The 15804-nt window shown below is 39.6% G+C and overlaps 1 pseudogene; it reads left to right on the forward strand.

Moving 5' to 3' along the window:
- Window positions 1–7135: 7135 nt before the first annotated feature.
- On the forward strand, window positions 7136–8648 carry LOC148550588 (protein FAR1-RELATED SEQUENCE 5-like; annotated as a pseudogene).
- Window positions 8649–15804: the final 7156 nt, after the last annotated feature.

Genomic DNA, 15804 nt, shown 5'->3' on the forward strand with positions numbered 1-15804 from the left:
AAAGCACAGTTGAAAATGCCAAAACCAAGACATGAACAGAAATATTTTACAGAAATTTGGGCAGCATTCCGGCTAAAATAGGACTTTTCCGGAAAATAAACAGCAATCAAGCAGTTCATATGAATCCAAATTAAAGCTTGCAATTACATATACGGAATATAAACATGAAAGTTCAATGTAAAAAGCAGCAAATGCAGGAAAGTACAGCATATGAACATGAACACAACAACAGCAGAATTGCAGATTTGATAAAACAGAAACAAGAACAGTGTAAATAAACAGACCTAAATCCACTAACCACATCCTAGGCTACCTAACAACCTAAAATCCACTACAACATGCATATCTAACTATCCTAACATGAACAAAAACAGAAAAATAAGAATAAACTACGAACGGATTAAAGGGATTGCGTGTTGCGAAACCTGGAAGGCCGAATAATGAGGAAAGGCAGAAAGGTGGCTGGGGATGGTGATGATGGTGGCGTCCAGTGCTGGGCACAGCGGCTGGCGGCGGTGGTTAGCGGTGCGGAGGGGAGCAGTGACGGAGGAGGAGGGAGAAAGAAGAAAGAGGAAGAAAGAAGGGGGAAGGAGGGAGGGGGTAGGTGGCGGCGGCGTCTGGGTGGTGGCACGGTGGTGGCTGGATGGTGGTGGTTGGGGGTTGGGGGAGAAGAGAGGGAGAAGAAGAGTTGGGGGGGGGGGGTGTCGCGACTGATGGGGTTTCGTGTGACTGAGGGGTTATATTTTTGAATCCACGCGGCCGCGTGGGGTACGCGGTCGCGTAGTTGGGTTGAAAATAGGGGTGACGCGATCGCGTGGGGCGCGCGATCGCATGGAGGGGGTAAAAGAAGGGATGACGCGATCGCATGGGGCATGCGATCGCGTCGTTGGAAATTGTGCTAAATGCACGAATCCAGCGTCGTTCCAGCGCAACTCTCTGTCTCCTTTTGGGATTTGTGCAATCCATGCGACGCGATTGCGTCGCTCACGCGGTCGCGTGGGATTGGTTGTGTGCATGTGACGCGATCGCATGGGGCATGCGATCGCGTGGGCTATTTTGTGCTAGACGCACAATGGCCGCACGATTCCAGCCCAACTCTCTGGACGTTGGATCCTTACGCCGATTTCCAGGTCACGCGACCGCGTGGATGACGCGGTCGCATCGCGCACCCCTTTTTTTTTATATGCATGAAAAATGCAGAATGCAATGACTAATATGAGTGAGATGCAAAATTCCAGGTTCAATATAATAAAACAAAATAAAACTGGAAAACAAATAAGACTAAATAAAAATTAAAGAGAAACGATCATACCATGGTGGGTTGTCTCCCACCTAGCACTTTTAGTTAAAGTCCTTAAGTTGGACATTGGAGGAGCTTCCTGTTATGGCGGCTTATGCTTAAATTCATCCAAAAATCTCCACCAATGCTTGGAATGCCAATAGCCTCCAGGGTCCCAAACTAGGCATGTAAAGCTTCTGAGCAGCTTCAAGCAGATTTTCAGGCTCCCGGGGTGACGAATGTCAGAATAGATGCCAGGATCCCAAGCCTTGTTTTTAAATCCGCCTCCGTTTTGATCTATATTTTTCCATCCGGGCGGTTTAGAAAGTGGATCTCACCATAGTGACCAAACATTTTCCATGATCCATTCGATTGAGCATGATACCAATCCGTGCACTTCAATTTGAAGCGTGGAACCTTATTGAACCTTGTGCACCAGCTCTAAGTACGAGCTATTTCCCTCTTACTCTTAAAGCCACAGAGAGCTCTAAGCTGGCCATCTGTTTCAAGTAAATCATATTCAAGTGAGAAAGTAAAGTTAAAAGTTAAGGATTGTACCCACTTGAAGCTTGTATTGGGTGGTAATGGCCTTGGAGAAGGTGTTTCTGGTGGTTCTGTAAGTTCTGCTCCCTGGTAATCTTCTGTGAATTCCTCCACTTCCTTGTAAGGTTCTTCAAATGCATCTGAGTCCTGGTCAAAGTCTTCTATGTCTTCCTCATCACTTGAGTCATAGATTGGAGGTTGAGAGAAATCTACCTCCACGTCATCTTCGTATTCAATTGGGAAAGATTCTTCGATCTCAGAGAATTCACTTGTGGATGCAAGTTCATTATTAAGAGAGCTTGACTTGTGACTATCATTATCAAGGGAATTTGTGTCTTGGGTTATCCCGTCTAGTTCTTCATAAACAACTTGCCTTGGGGATTTTGCAATATCCTCCTTAGCATCAACTGTAACGTCCTTGACGGAGTTCTCCTTAACTCTGGATTCCCATGGAGGTTCAGCATCTCCTAGATCTTCAACCAACTCTTCTTCTTGTACAATGATAGCTTCTTCTACTTGTTCTAGTATGAATTCATGCTCTGTCTTTTCCACTGGAGTTTCTAGTGTCTCCTTCATGCTACGCTCTTTATTAGATTGTCTACATGGGGCTGTGGTTGGTCCTTGAATGTTCGCGCGTCTAGAAGCTAATTGAATTACTGTTTGCTCCAGTTGTCGAATGGTTGTTTGAAGTTTATTTACTGTTGCCTTGAGGCAAACCTTTGATTCTCTGGGTGATGGATTTGGATATGAAACATAGGGAAGTGGTGGTGCTTGGGAGTGATTGGATTGGAACTGGGGTGGAAAAGGATCATACGGTGGCAAATGGCAAAAAGAAGCTTGTGAGTGTGGTGGTTCGAGGTTATGTTGAGAAGATGGTCTATAGGCACGGGGTGGGGCTTGTTGGTAGTTACAAGGTTGTCCACCATATCTTTCAGCTGGGGATGCATTGTAGAATGGTCGTTGTCCGTGATATCTTGGAGGGTGTTGTTGCCTAAAGGGTTGGTTAGATCCTCTTGGCTCCATCCATCCTTGATTGGTCTGACCTTGATACATATTCCTGCTGCAACTTCTATTTCCTTCAACAAAGTTAGAACCAAACTCAAAGCGAGAGGGGTGAGAGTCCATAGTAGCAAATAAAATTAAAAAGGAAAAACAAAAATAAATAAACAAGCAAAAGAAAAATATTTACAATAACCAATAATAAGGCACACGTTAACAGTTCTCCGGCAACGGCGCCATTTTGACGAGCGAGATTTTATGGTGGTAAAGAATGTCATAAAAACAGTCGCGTTGTAGATATAGTTTCTAAACCAACAAAAATCCCTTTCGTGCAAACGTTTTGGTTGTCACAAGTAACAAACCCCTTTTAAAATTGATAACCGAGTATTTAAACCTTGGGTCGTCTTCTCAAGGAACTGCAGGAAAGTATGTTCTTATTATTGGTTATGAAGATTGTAAAATTGGGGTTTCAAGAATGAGGAACGAGTAATTTAATGACAAGTAAATTAAATGGCAATTAAAATAAATAAATAACTGTAAAGCAAACTTTTGGCAAGGTATGAGAAATTAGAGGTCCTATCCTAGCTATCCTTATGAATGATGATGATGGTTGAATCCTAATTCCACTTTGTTAACTTTTACTAAGATAAAGGAAGGTCAAGGGATTAATTGGTTTGATCTTCGAATCCTATTTATTTCCTAAGAAAAGATTGGGATTATGGAAGTTCAATGCAATTAACAAAGATAACAATTATCAATTATGCTGTTGAATTGGATAACTCCTGAGTCACTGATTTCTTAACCAAGACCAAAAGGAGAAAAATAAATCTACTTGGAATAAAAATGTCTTCAGAGTAAAAATAACAATAGAATGAATAAGAGTAATCAATATTAAATTGAAATACCTCAAATAACATTAATAAAAGAGTAATCTGTAACATGAAAGGATTCATAAAGTAGCTTGCAAAAGTAAATAAAAGGAATATTGAACTTGATCAAAAGAGATAATCCTGAAAGTGAATAAAAATCCTAAATCTAAATCCTAATCCTAAAGAGAGAGAGAATCTCTCTCTAAACTAAATCTAATTCATGGAAAGTAAAAATTGGCGAGCTCTCCATGAATGGATGCATTCCTTCACTTCATAACCTCTGGTCTATGCCTTCTGGACTTGGATTTGGGCCAAAAAGGGCTTCAGAAATTGCTGGGAGCGTTGTCTGCAATTTTTGGTGCGTGGCCTCTGTCACGTGTCCGCGTGGTTCACGCGGTCGCGTCATTCGGAGCTTTTCTTGTCACGCGGTCGCGTTAGTCATGCGGCCGTGTCGCTGATGATTCGTGCTTGGCACGCGATCGCGTCGTCCATGCGATCGCGTGGATACCAGTTTCTTCAAGGACTCCATTTTGTGCTTTCCTTCTATTTTTGTATGTTTCCTTTCCATCCTTTGAGTCATTCCTGCCTTAGAAGATCTGAAACTACTCAACACACTAATCACGGCATCGAATGGAAATAAAGGTAATTAAAATAATTAATTTTAAAGCATAGGAAACATGTTTTTCACATACATCACATAATAAGGAAAGGAAAGTAAAACCATGCAATTAACATGAATAAGTGGGTGAAGGATTGAATAAATCACTCAAACTAAGCACAAAATATATCATAAAATATGGGTTTATCAAAGATCTTAGCCACAGCATACTTTTCTTTTTCTTTTTCGTGCCATCATTTTGATGGTCTTGTAGCGTGCTTCTTTTTCTCTTCGGTGGCTATGCTTAGCTTCCATGGTTTCTCTGTATTATGACCGAAGGTTAGAAGCAAAAGAGAGAAGAAAGGAAGGTATGAACATTAACTAAAGGATTTAGACAAAATAAATTAAATGTCCACTTCCTTTTTGTTTCTTGGTAGCGTGCCTTTCATTAAAGGCCATCAATCAAATCAATGAAACTTTCTCTCTCATATTTTCCATGCATTTATTAGCTTTACTCAATAAAATTTTGAATTCCACTTCATGATGAGTAAAGAAGTTCCGTTGGAAGCAATGGAACTTTGCTTTCTATGCTTAGTGGATTCGGATCAGGCATTGGGTCTTGTAGCATCAATATTAATTTGGGCTTGTAGCAATAATAGCTTCAATTTGGCCCAAATAATATCACAACAATTCAGCCATACATCTTTGAACATTTTTTGAATCAAAGCTGAATTAGAAATAAAATCACACTTGGGCTTGTAGCAATTATATTTTATTTTCGGCCCAATTATAAAACCTGCAACATAAAATTATTAATTAACATATGTTAGATGAAAATCAAATTAATAATTTTGTAATTAATTATTTTAATAATGTTTAGTCATCACAAATATTAATTTAGAGTTTTCCAAACTCATCAAATACTAAAAAGGACTCTTGGCAAGAATTGGGTAATTAAGGATTCCTATCCTAGTTATAGACCACAAACATGGTAATTGTGTGTGAATTAATCCCAATTAGTCAATCCTAACATCGAGAATTAGTCAAAAGAACATAATTGATCCCAATTCACAAGTCCTAGCCAACTCTATTAATGGAAGGCTTATAGTTAGTGGAAACCAAACTAATTAACGATCCTCACACAATGCGGAATGGACATCCACAACTCAATTTTACCCAAACACCCAATTTCTCAACCAAGAATGTGAAAAACTAAACATGCGAGAAATGAAAAGTCAAAGAAATAAAAGTCAAAGCAAGGAAAATTCAAATGTATGAAACCTCTTGGCAAGTAATTGAGAGCTAAGGTTGCCTATCCTAGACATTAACCACAAACACATGATGATTATGAAGAGTTAATCATATTTAGTCAACCCTACATCGAGGATAAGTCAAATAGGCATAGTTAATTCCAATCTCTAAGTCCTAGTCAACACTATTAATGGCTCACTTAGAGTCAAGGGAAACCAAATCAACTAATTACTCTAATATATCAAACAAGAATGGACATCAATGACTCAAGGGTCATCAAAGTCATCAATTCCAAGCCAAGAGTGAAGAAAAAACTAAGTAAAAACTAAGCCAAGCATTTTATCAAACACTTGGTGTGCATGAAAATAAAATAATATTAAATTGCATTAAAAATAAAATCTAACTACCAAAAGCAAGAAAATGATAACAATAACTCAAACAAGCATTAAATGAACATGAAACATAAATTGCATTAAATGTAAATTAAAATAACAAAGTGTCATAAACATAAAAGAACAAAAGAAATGAAAATAAAAAATAGAGGAAAAGAACAAAGGTGCAACAACAATATATGACAAGGAAAAGTAAATGAAAACCAGAATTAAAAGTAGAAATTCCAAGAAATTAAACTAAGGAACCCTAATTCTAGAGAGAGGGGGAGCTTCTCTCTCTAGAAACTAAACTACATGACCAAAATCTAACCCTAATTGCTCCCCCTTTCACATGGAAAGAGGGCCCCTTTTATATAGCAAGAATAAGCTTCAGAAAGTCCCAAAATTGGGCTCTGGAGGCCCATAAATCACCCCCAGTGATTTGCATTAAATGAGTCACGCGCTGGGACTTGTGCGTACACACACTTGCTGATTTTCTTTCTGTGCGTATGCACAGAACGATGTGGACATGCACACATGGCTGAGTGGTTCTTGTGCGGACGCATAGTAGGTTGTGTGTACGCACACGCCAGTGTGTGCTTCTCCTTTGATTTCTTCATGTTTTCTCCCAATTGCATGCTTCTCCTCCACTCTCATTAAGCCATTCCTACCTATTATACCTGAAATCACTCATCAAAATCATCAAGGCATCGAATGGGATAAAAGTGATTATATTAAACACAAAATAGCATGTTTTCATAATTAATCTCAGTTTAGAGAGAAAACACAAAAGTATGCTATATAGGTGAATAAATGTGAGTTTATATGATGAAATCCACTCAAATCAATCCAAAATTTATCATCAAATATGGATTTATGACTTTGTTTAATGCCTAATTGTATAGCAATTCTCTCCATTTAAGTAAATTCCATAAATGATTATGTATATGACATGCTTTGTTCTTGACTGGCTTCATTATTTTTTACCCCGGGGATGTGTGAGAGTGAGCCGGATTCAGACGATGGCAGCATGTTAGAGTTGTTAGGCCAATGGACTGATGGTTGGAGCACCGATTCAGGTGACGAAGATGATTCGAACAAATTGGAGAAACCGTAGACTGAGGAAGGTGATAGTGGCCCAGCCGACAGTGAATACAAATGTTGCAATGGTGGTGGAAGCGATGCAGATGCCTTAACAAAGGATCATGGGAACTCAAGGAATACCATGGGTGAACAAATCAGTAGTCTAGACACTGTGAATGCTTCTGCATTGTTATCTGCAGAGTTTAGTGGGGTTGAAGATGCGTATGCAAGCTCTGTGGCGTATGCAAGGGGTATTGGTTTTGTGGTGCGAAAGGAAGATTCTATTAAAGACGAGCTGGAAAATATTGTGAGGAAGTTTTTCTACCGCAATCGGCAAGGGCTGCATGAAAAGAAGCACTATGAGAGTGTTAACAGAAAAAGGCCCCATAAACCGACGGCGAGAACAAATTGCAATGGAAAGCTTGTTGTGTTTCTGGACAAAAGTTGTGAGAAGTGGTAGACGAAGACATTGGTTGAGTATCATAATCACGACTTGGTATCCCCAGAGTTTACTAATATAATGACACCACATAGGAAGATTACAAAAGGGCACAAAGCGCATATACATAGCATGCATGAAGCCAGGTTCCAAACAACTCAAATCATGGGCTTCTTTGCCCATATGTGTGGTGGATATCGCAATCTTAAATTCATAAGTAAGGACTTGTATAATTATATGGATGGAGTTAGGCAATCCAGGATCATGGAGGGAGATGCAGCCACAACAATAAGCTACTTGAAGAGCAAGGTTGAGTTGGATCCTATGGTAGTTGTGCAGTACTCGTATTGCGCTGAGAAGCACCTTGGTCACATGTTTTGGTCAGATGGTCACATGCAACATGACTACGAATGCTTTGACGATGTGTTGGCATCGACTCGACATACAGAAAAAACCTATATAACAGACCTCTTGTAATATTTTCAGGCACCAACCACCATAGACAGACAATTATTTGGGTTTGGTTTGCTAGAGGTCGAGAAGATTCCGTCCTACAAATGGTTGCTAAGTAGCTTTCTGGAGGTAATGAGACACAAGGAGTTGAAAGTGGTTCTCACAGACGGTGATGAATCCATGCGAGAGGACATTAGAAGTGAATTTTTGAACGCGATACATAGACTATGCACCTGGCATCTTGCTCGAAATGCAGTTGTGAATATCAAGGACAAAGATTTTTGTGCTGCATTTAAGACTGCTGTGTATGGTCACTTTGATGTGGAAGAGTTTGACAATTATTGGGTGGACATGGTCATGTCATTCGGTCTTGAGGACAACGATTAGGTTACAAAGACATACAAAAAGAGAGAGAGATGTTAGCAAATGCTTACTTGGGTGGGAAGTTTTGTACTGGCATTTGAACTACTTCTCGGTCGAGGGTATTAATTCATCATTGAAGAAATTTATCAAGTCTGGAAATTGATTACTTGAGTTTGTTGAGAACCAAGATCAAGTAGTTAAGGATTACCAGAATGATGAATTCATTTCAGATTACAAGACTCTTTACTTAAATGCGGTGATAACTATGAGTCTCAAAACCTCGGGAGAAAAGGAGGCATTTACTTATTACAGAGATGAGGTTAGCGATCAGGGACCAGCACTTCAAGGGGTTGGAAGATTTAATCTGCCGCGACGAGAGGCCAATCCGTCGTCGTGGTAAAACCCATAAACTTACTGTTGAAGTAATGAACCGCCTCAGAGACGCCTTCGAGGATAGGGACATCCTTGAACCTATCCTCCGTGATTACCCAAAAGTCCTTGTTAGCGAGGGGATGTCTTCGGTTTCAGCCCACATTGCATGGATTATAGAACTCCTGGAAACCCATTTGGAAGCTAAGTCCAATATCGGTTGGGATGGTGCCTTGGGTTGTTTTTTCTTAATGACTAATGTCACCTACATAAAACGGAATGTTTGCAAAATTGAACTGGATACCCTTTTGGGGGATGATTGGATCCAACAACAAAGGGACAAATTCTGACAGTACCTCGAGGACTACCAAAGAAGCTCTTGGGATACGGTACTGGGATTTTTGAAGCTGGACAATGGTAATTTGACGGCCGAGTCAATGACAGAGAAACTCTCCTTGTTCAACGACCACTTTTATAGAATTTGGTATGATCAGATTACGTGGTTTGACGGTGGTTTTGAGAGAGAACTACGTGAAGAAATAATAGAATCAGTGTGCAAGATCTTAGTCCCAGCATATGAAAATTTCGTTGCAGTGTTCCGCGATGTTCTTTCTGAGCTTGCTGATGACTATATCTTGTATTCTGCATTGAAGTTTAATGATGCGTTCTACGGCTTCTTCAAAGGTTTCGATTGGTATTGACAAATATCCCAAGAGGAAGAAGGTAAGGCGAAGCTTGCCGGTTGTGTTAGGTCGATTTAATTTGATTTTTAGTTTAAGTGAGATTGTTACGAATATTTATTATATTTTGTTAGAAATACAACTATGACGACGGTGTCATCACTTATAAAATTAGATTAAATTAGTTCTAATTAGTAAATTCTAATTTCAATGTCATGTATGAATATCCACTCTATCAGACTGTTTTGTCGATTTTTAGCAAATTGAATCTGGTTCGATATTTAATAGTTTGGGACCGAAACCTACTCCTCTGTGAATACCAGTTCTTTAAAGTGCATCAAAATGTCTTTTCGATTGAACAAAGTAAAAATAAATATGAAAGAAAGATAAAATAAACTTTGAAAATAAATTGATTGGAATTGAAATAAATTGCATTGAATTTAAATGAAAGCAGTAAACCACCTTCGATGAAATCGAAGGACTTTTGAAATCAGAAACAAAGTGCTGAATCTTAAAAGAAAACAAGGAAAGTAAATTTGCTTGAAAGGTAAATTTGCAGAGAAAATAAAGATTACAAGAAAACATAAATGAAATTTAAAGACGTGGAAGAAACCCTACAGAAAAGTAACTCGAACGCAGACTCAGAAAGTCGCTGGAATATGAGTGTGCTTGAGTGTTTTCTGAAGCAAAGTTCCAACTCCTGTTTCTTCAACTTTTCATTTATTTATAGAACTCCTCGACCAATCAGATTCAAATATAACTTCCACGTGCGTCAATCCTTGAATAACCATTTCCGCTCTTTCTGCGCAATATGTGTCATCTTCGAATAACCTTCCTAAGTTACATCGACTAGCTCCAGTTCTCCATTCTTTGACAAGCCTTTTTTCGATGTAGTCCTCCATTCTTCGAGAAACTAATATCCATTAAATTTTGAGCTCAGGATTTATCGAAATAAAATATTTTGATTAACAAATTGTCCCCTTAGGATTAACGTGTTTTTTGCGGGAATGGATCCTCTCAATTGCCAAAAAAAATTGAGAGTGTAAAGTGTGATCTCTAACCCTTCATTGTTCTCTCTCTCATATTTATTCTTGGTCCCATTTATAAAATTAATGATGATAGATCACACTTTACTCCCTCAATTGTTAAAGAAAATTGAGAGGATCCATTCCCCACATGAATTGTTATCTTCTTAATTGCACTACCTTGCGGCATGGTATAGCCCACACTATTCGATGTTGCCGCCATTACTGGCCGTTCAATAATCTACCCTAAAGCAACATTCGATACAAAACTAACTCGATCCTATCAGATAGCTCATAACAACTCCTACAGTGATTTCATCAACTACCACATGGGTCACGAAAACGATCCTGTGACTGGTGAGGAAAGTGTAGCTTTTTTGTACTACTGGTTGAATGCAATTATTCTCTGCTCAAGGAATGTTCAAATGCAGAAATTGTTCCTCCCATTGGCTGCCTTGCTACATGAAGGTCACAAATTTAACTTTGCCAAATTGATTTTGGAAAACTTGTATGATGAATTAGGGCATTTAGTTGACTGCTTTCAAAACAAATCCTCAATCAACGTGGGAGGTCCTCTCTGGCTTCTATAAATTTGGTTAAATGTTGTTTTCAAAAAATTCATGAAGCAAGATGGAAGCAGCGCTTTAGAGAAACAGCATATTGAAGGGTTTTGATTAGTCCCTTTTCAACCAAATTTCAAAAACATCACTTCAACTGAAGATCTCTTCTAGGTTGTATTTTTATTATTCCACTCTTGTATTTTCAAGTATATTTTATTGGGATTCCTCAATATAAGAAAGAGCAATTTAAGGTGATTCTTCATGCTCCTCATTATGTTGCAAGACAAATGGACTTTTCTCAAGCTATTCCTTCACCTGTCCTCCGAAAACACAACGTTCTTTGCCATTTCACATTCAAATCGAAAAAGGACATCTAAAGGTGTCTCAATGTTAATCAGACACATCGAAGCAACTATTCTCACGTCTCTTATGTTCGTAATGCCTTCATTACTAAGTCATTTATTGAGTGGTGAAACAATTACTACTCTTGATACAACTGAACTCTGGCTAAGATCAAAGAGTCTTCAATCAAAACTCTTCAAGTTACTAAGTCCTCTCCTAAGAAAGCTCAAAAAAGGAAAATCGAAGCTTCTGTGCAGCCTAAACAACCAAGAAAGGTCCAAAAGATTTCGACAAAATCTTCAAAGGTAACCACTCGATCGACTCTTCTTATTTGAATTTTGATCATTATTTATATCTCTTAATTCACCTTATATATGTTGTGCAACTAACTTCTGTTTCAGAAGCAATCATCAAGTGAAAGTTCTTTTGATGAAAGTCAACAACCATCTTATTCAAATATTTTTTCTTCATCTTCCATATCTCCAATGCAAAAAATCAACTGAGGTACAACTTTAATTATTTAAATTTTCTACTAACTCCAAATTATTTCACTTACAAGAATTTCTATCATGTCAAAGGCTGGAATCACTGCTCAACCAGTTTCTTCCTCATTACTTGCACTCAACCAAGAAAGACAAGGAGACCAACCCAGACCATAACCACAAGAATATCATTCTTCCGCTCAAACCGTCATTTTAGTTGAGCCCATCTGATCCGGCTGTTACAAATATCAAGTCATAACTCGGCATTATGAGACATAACTCGGCAGAATGCAGTATAAGTTCGGCGTTACGTTATTAATCAGCAATTAACATCAATAATCGGCCAGTTACGTTACAACCTGATCCAACGGATTATATCCTAAAACGTCTAATATAACGTCATCACCCATCAAATCCTAATCATTACTCTTCAATTCCAAAGACCATGAGAAATGTAACCAACCTTACTTCACCTATAAAGGTATGGTATTCTATCTTATACATGAGACATTGAATTTTCAATATTGACTTAAGCTTCGGAGTGCCTTTACAGGTACACTCCCCCTTGTTCCTGGATCACGCTTTGTGCAATTGGACATCTCCTCGGAGAAAAGCTCAGACTTCCATAAAGCTCATAGGTCGGCACCGAAGATAACAACTCGGCGTCGACTCCCAGGGACTGAGCTCCCCCTTCAGGTATCCATACAAGAACAATTGGCACCTACCGTGGGGCCGAGAATATAATCCCTTCCATATATCATCGGCCTCTAGGTTCTCGCTCGAAGTCATGGCTGAACAGCTTCTACCCACGCCATCCAAACTCCTTCAGATGGTGACCGAGCTACGGCAAGCTAACCAGCGCATGGCTGAAGAGAACCAAAGAATGGCAAATCGAATTGCTAACTTGAATAACACCCGAATCGAAAATAACAACGATCGGCAAGAACGGACAGAAGAATCCGAGCATCAGTCAGGGCCGACACACGTCTCTGAAGTTGCTTGGCACGAAGAGGAGCAACCCGAGCATAATGAAGAAGCTTGGCTAGACGATGAGGATGACAATCAAGAAGACTCCCCTGGGCCATTCACGGCCGAGGTGATGAATTTCGTATTACCCAGGAGGTTCACTCTGCCGACCACCCTGACTCCCTATGATGGGTTAGGCGATCCAAAGAAATATATCAAAAAGTCCACCTCCATAATGATAGTAAACGGTGAAACTGATAAAGTTTTATGTCATTGCTTTCCATCTTACTTAGACGGTCCTGGACTTGATTGGTTTTGTTCTTTGCCTGCAAGTTCTATTTCTTGCTTTTGAGACCTATCAAAGCCCTTTGAGGAACACTTTGCTGGATCGGCCATCTACCTACACGACTCCGATTACCTGAATACAATTAACCAAGGCCAGCACGAAAGCCTTAAGGACTACATGACGCACTTCACAAAGATAGCCATGAGTATACCCGACCTCCACCCCGAGGTGGAACTGCACGCAATAAAAAGCGGACTCCGACCAGGAAAATTCCAGGAAACCATTGCTGTAGCCAAGCCTAAGACTATGGCTGAGTTCCGTGAAAAGGCTAAAGGTCAAATAGACATCGAGGAACTCCGACAAGCTCAGAAAACAGAAAAATCACACTACCGAGACAACGACAAAACACGAGACAACAAGAAGAATTTCAAACCGATTTTGTGATATAAGTCCTACACTCAATTCAACACCAAGCACGATGATATCATCAAGGAGATCTTGAATTCGAAGTTGATCAAACCACCAAGAAAGGCCGGCAGTTACCCTGATTCAAAAGGCACGGACATATCAAAATACTGCTCTTTTCACCAAAGTACGGACACACTACCGACGAGTGTGTCATCCCCAAAGACCTTCTGGAGCAATTAGCTCGGTAGGGCCACCTGAAGAAGTACATCGGTGGCCACATATAGTGATGAGCATCCCCCTCTGGTGATAAAAACTCGGCGACACAGCATGGCTGAGATAAAGATCGGCCGAACACCAGCCATTCCGACCAACTAAGACGTATTATTAACTGTATTTTCGGAGTTTTTTGATAAACCACTATTTTATGGTTTATATTGTGCTTAATTGTGTGGTTTTACCATGGTCCTGGCCCACTTATTCATTAAAATAGCATGCATTTATATTTTCTTACTGAAATTATTACACGAGTGAAAACTACTTTCTAGAGACTTTTAATTATACATTTTACTTCTCCTCTATTCCATTTGATGCCGTGATCTGTGTGTTAAGCGTTTCAGGCTTTATAGGGCAAGAATGAGTTGGAGATTGGAAAAGAAGCTAGCAAAAATGGAAGGAACACAAGAAATTGAGGAGATGACCAGCGAGAAGCGACGCGGACGCATGGACGACGCGACCGCACGGAGAAGATCAAATCGCAGTGACGCGGCTGCATGGATGACGCGACCGCGCGAAATGGAAAAGCATGAGTGACGCGGAGGCGTGGACGACGCGTCCGCGTGGCAAAGCAGAAACACGAATGACGCGTCCACATGAGCGACGCGATCGCGTGACATGCGCGATCTGCATAATTTACAGATTCGTTGGGGGCGATTTCGTGCCCTATTTTGACCCAGTTTTCGGCCCGGAACAGCAGACTAGAGTAAGAGAACAAGCAGAAACCGGAGACAACATTCATTCTACACAATTTTAGTTTTTAGATCTAATTTTACTCCTCCTCTAGGTTTTCTCTCTACACATTCATAGTTCTTAGGATTTTAGTTCCTCTAGCTTTTTGCATTGGGATATTGAGAAGAGTTATTACCTCATCAAGACTTCGTCATTCTAGTTCGTTTTCTTTACTTACCTTACTCTTCCATGTTCCTTGCCTTGTTTAATTTTACCATTGGAATATTTTTAGGATTATTTAATACAAGGATCACTTTTATTTTTAATTGATTATTTTTAATTTTTATTTACAATGTCTTTCTTTAATTCCTTTTCATATGCTATGAAATTTACCTTTACAATGAGTGAGTAGTTCCCTAACTTGATGGGGAGTTGATTGAAAGGAACCCTTGAGTTGGAAGGTTCAAGAGAAAGGTTGTAATTGGGTTATTGTTGGATTGCTCTCTAATTCCTGACACCAATCCTCCCCAGAGTGGATTGGGACTTGTGAATAGAACAGCACTCCAACTTGTTTTACCTTCCCTAACTTAGTAAAGGATAACTAAACGAAATAACTCTCAATTGTCAACTAATCTTAAGAATGTTCCATCAAGAATAGGGCTTCCATGTAATCAACTCCCAGTCAAGGCTTTTATTTACATTATTCAATTTGATCAATTTAATTTCCTGTTTACTCAACTCAATCCTTTTCAAAAACATCTGATTAATAAAATAGTACCCTTTCCTGCAACTCGTTGGGAGACGACCTGGGATTCATACTCCCAGTATTTTAAATTCAATTTTCTGTGACACCTTTCTAAATTGAGCGGTGGATTTCTGGTGAGTTAAGAACTATACTTGCAACGCATATATTCTAATAATTTTTAATTCACCAATTTCTGCCCGCATCAATTTTTGGCGCCGTTGCCGGGGAGTTGCAATAGAGTGCTAAAGTTATTAATTAAAATTTATTTATTTGCATTTTATTTTATTTTGCTACTATGAGCTGCCTGTTTCTTTCGTCAAATGACGCGTTCACTTCCTGATCCGCGCTTGTTAATATTCGATCCTGAAATTGAAAGGACTATTTCACGAATAAGGCGAGCTCGGCGTCGGTTAGTCCGCTCTGAGGGCGGATCTGAAAGTGAACTTGAGAAAGAAACCAGCTCCCGTTCTACTGATTTGGTTGATTCACGTGCAGACGACATGGCAAAACCTAGGAGAGTTACCATCCAGGAGGAAAGAGCCCCTAATTTTACAATGCAACCGTTTCAAGCGCATCACCCAGCGGTGGCTACAGATTTCGAAATAAAAACCGCACTGCTCAATTTGATGCCCAAGTTTCATGGCTTACCCGCTCAAGAGCCTATTAAGCACCTGAGAGATTTCCAGGCAGGCTGTTCTACTGTCAGGTGAGATGATACAGATGAAACTTCAATTCTGCTAAAAGCTTT

Source organism: Arachis ipaensis, chromosome B7, assembly GCF_059453495.1.
Source record: "Arachis ipaensis isolate K30076 ecotype BB chromosome B7, ASM5945349v1, whole genome shotgun sequence".
NCBI classification, from domain to species: Eukaryota; Viridiplantae; Streptophyta; class Magnoliopsida; order Fabales; family Fabaceae; genus Arachis; species Arachis ipaensis.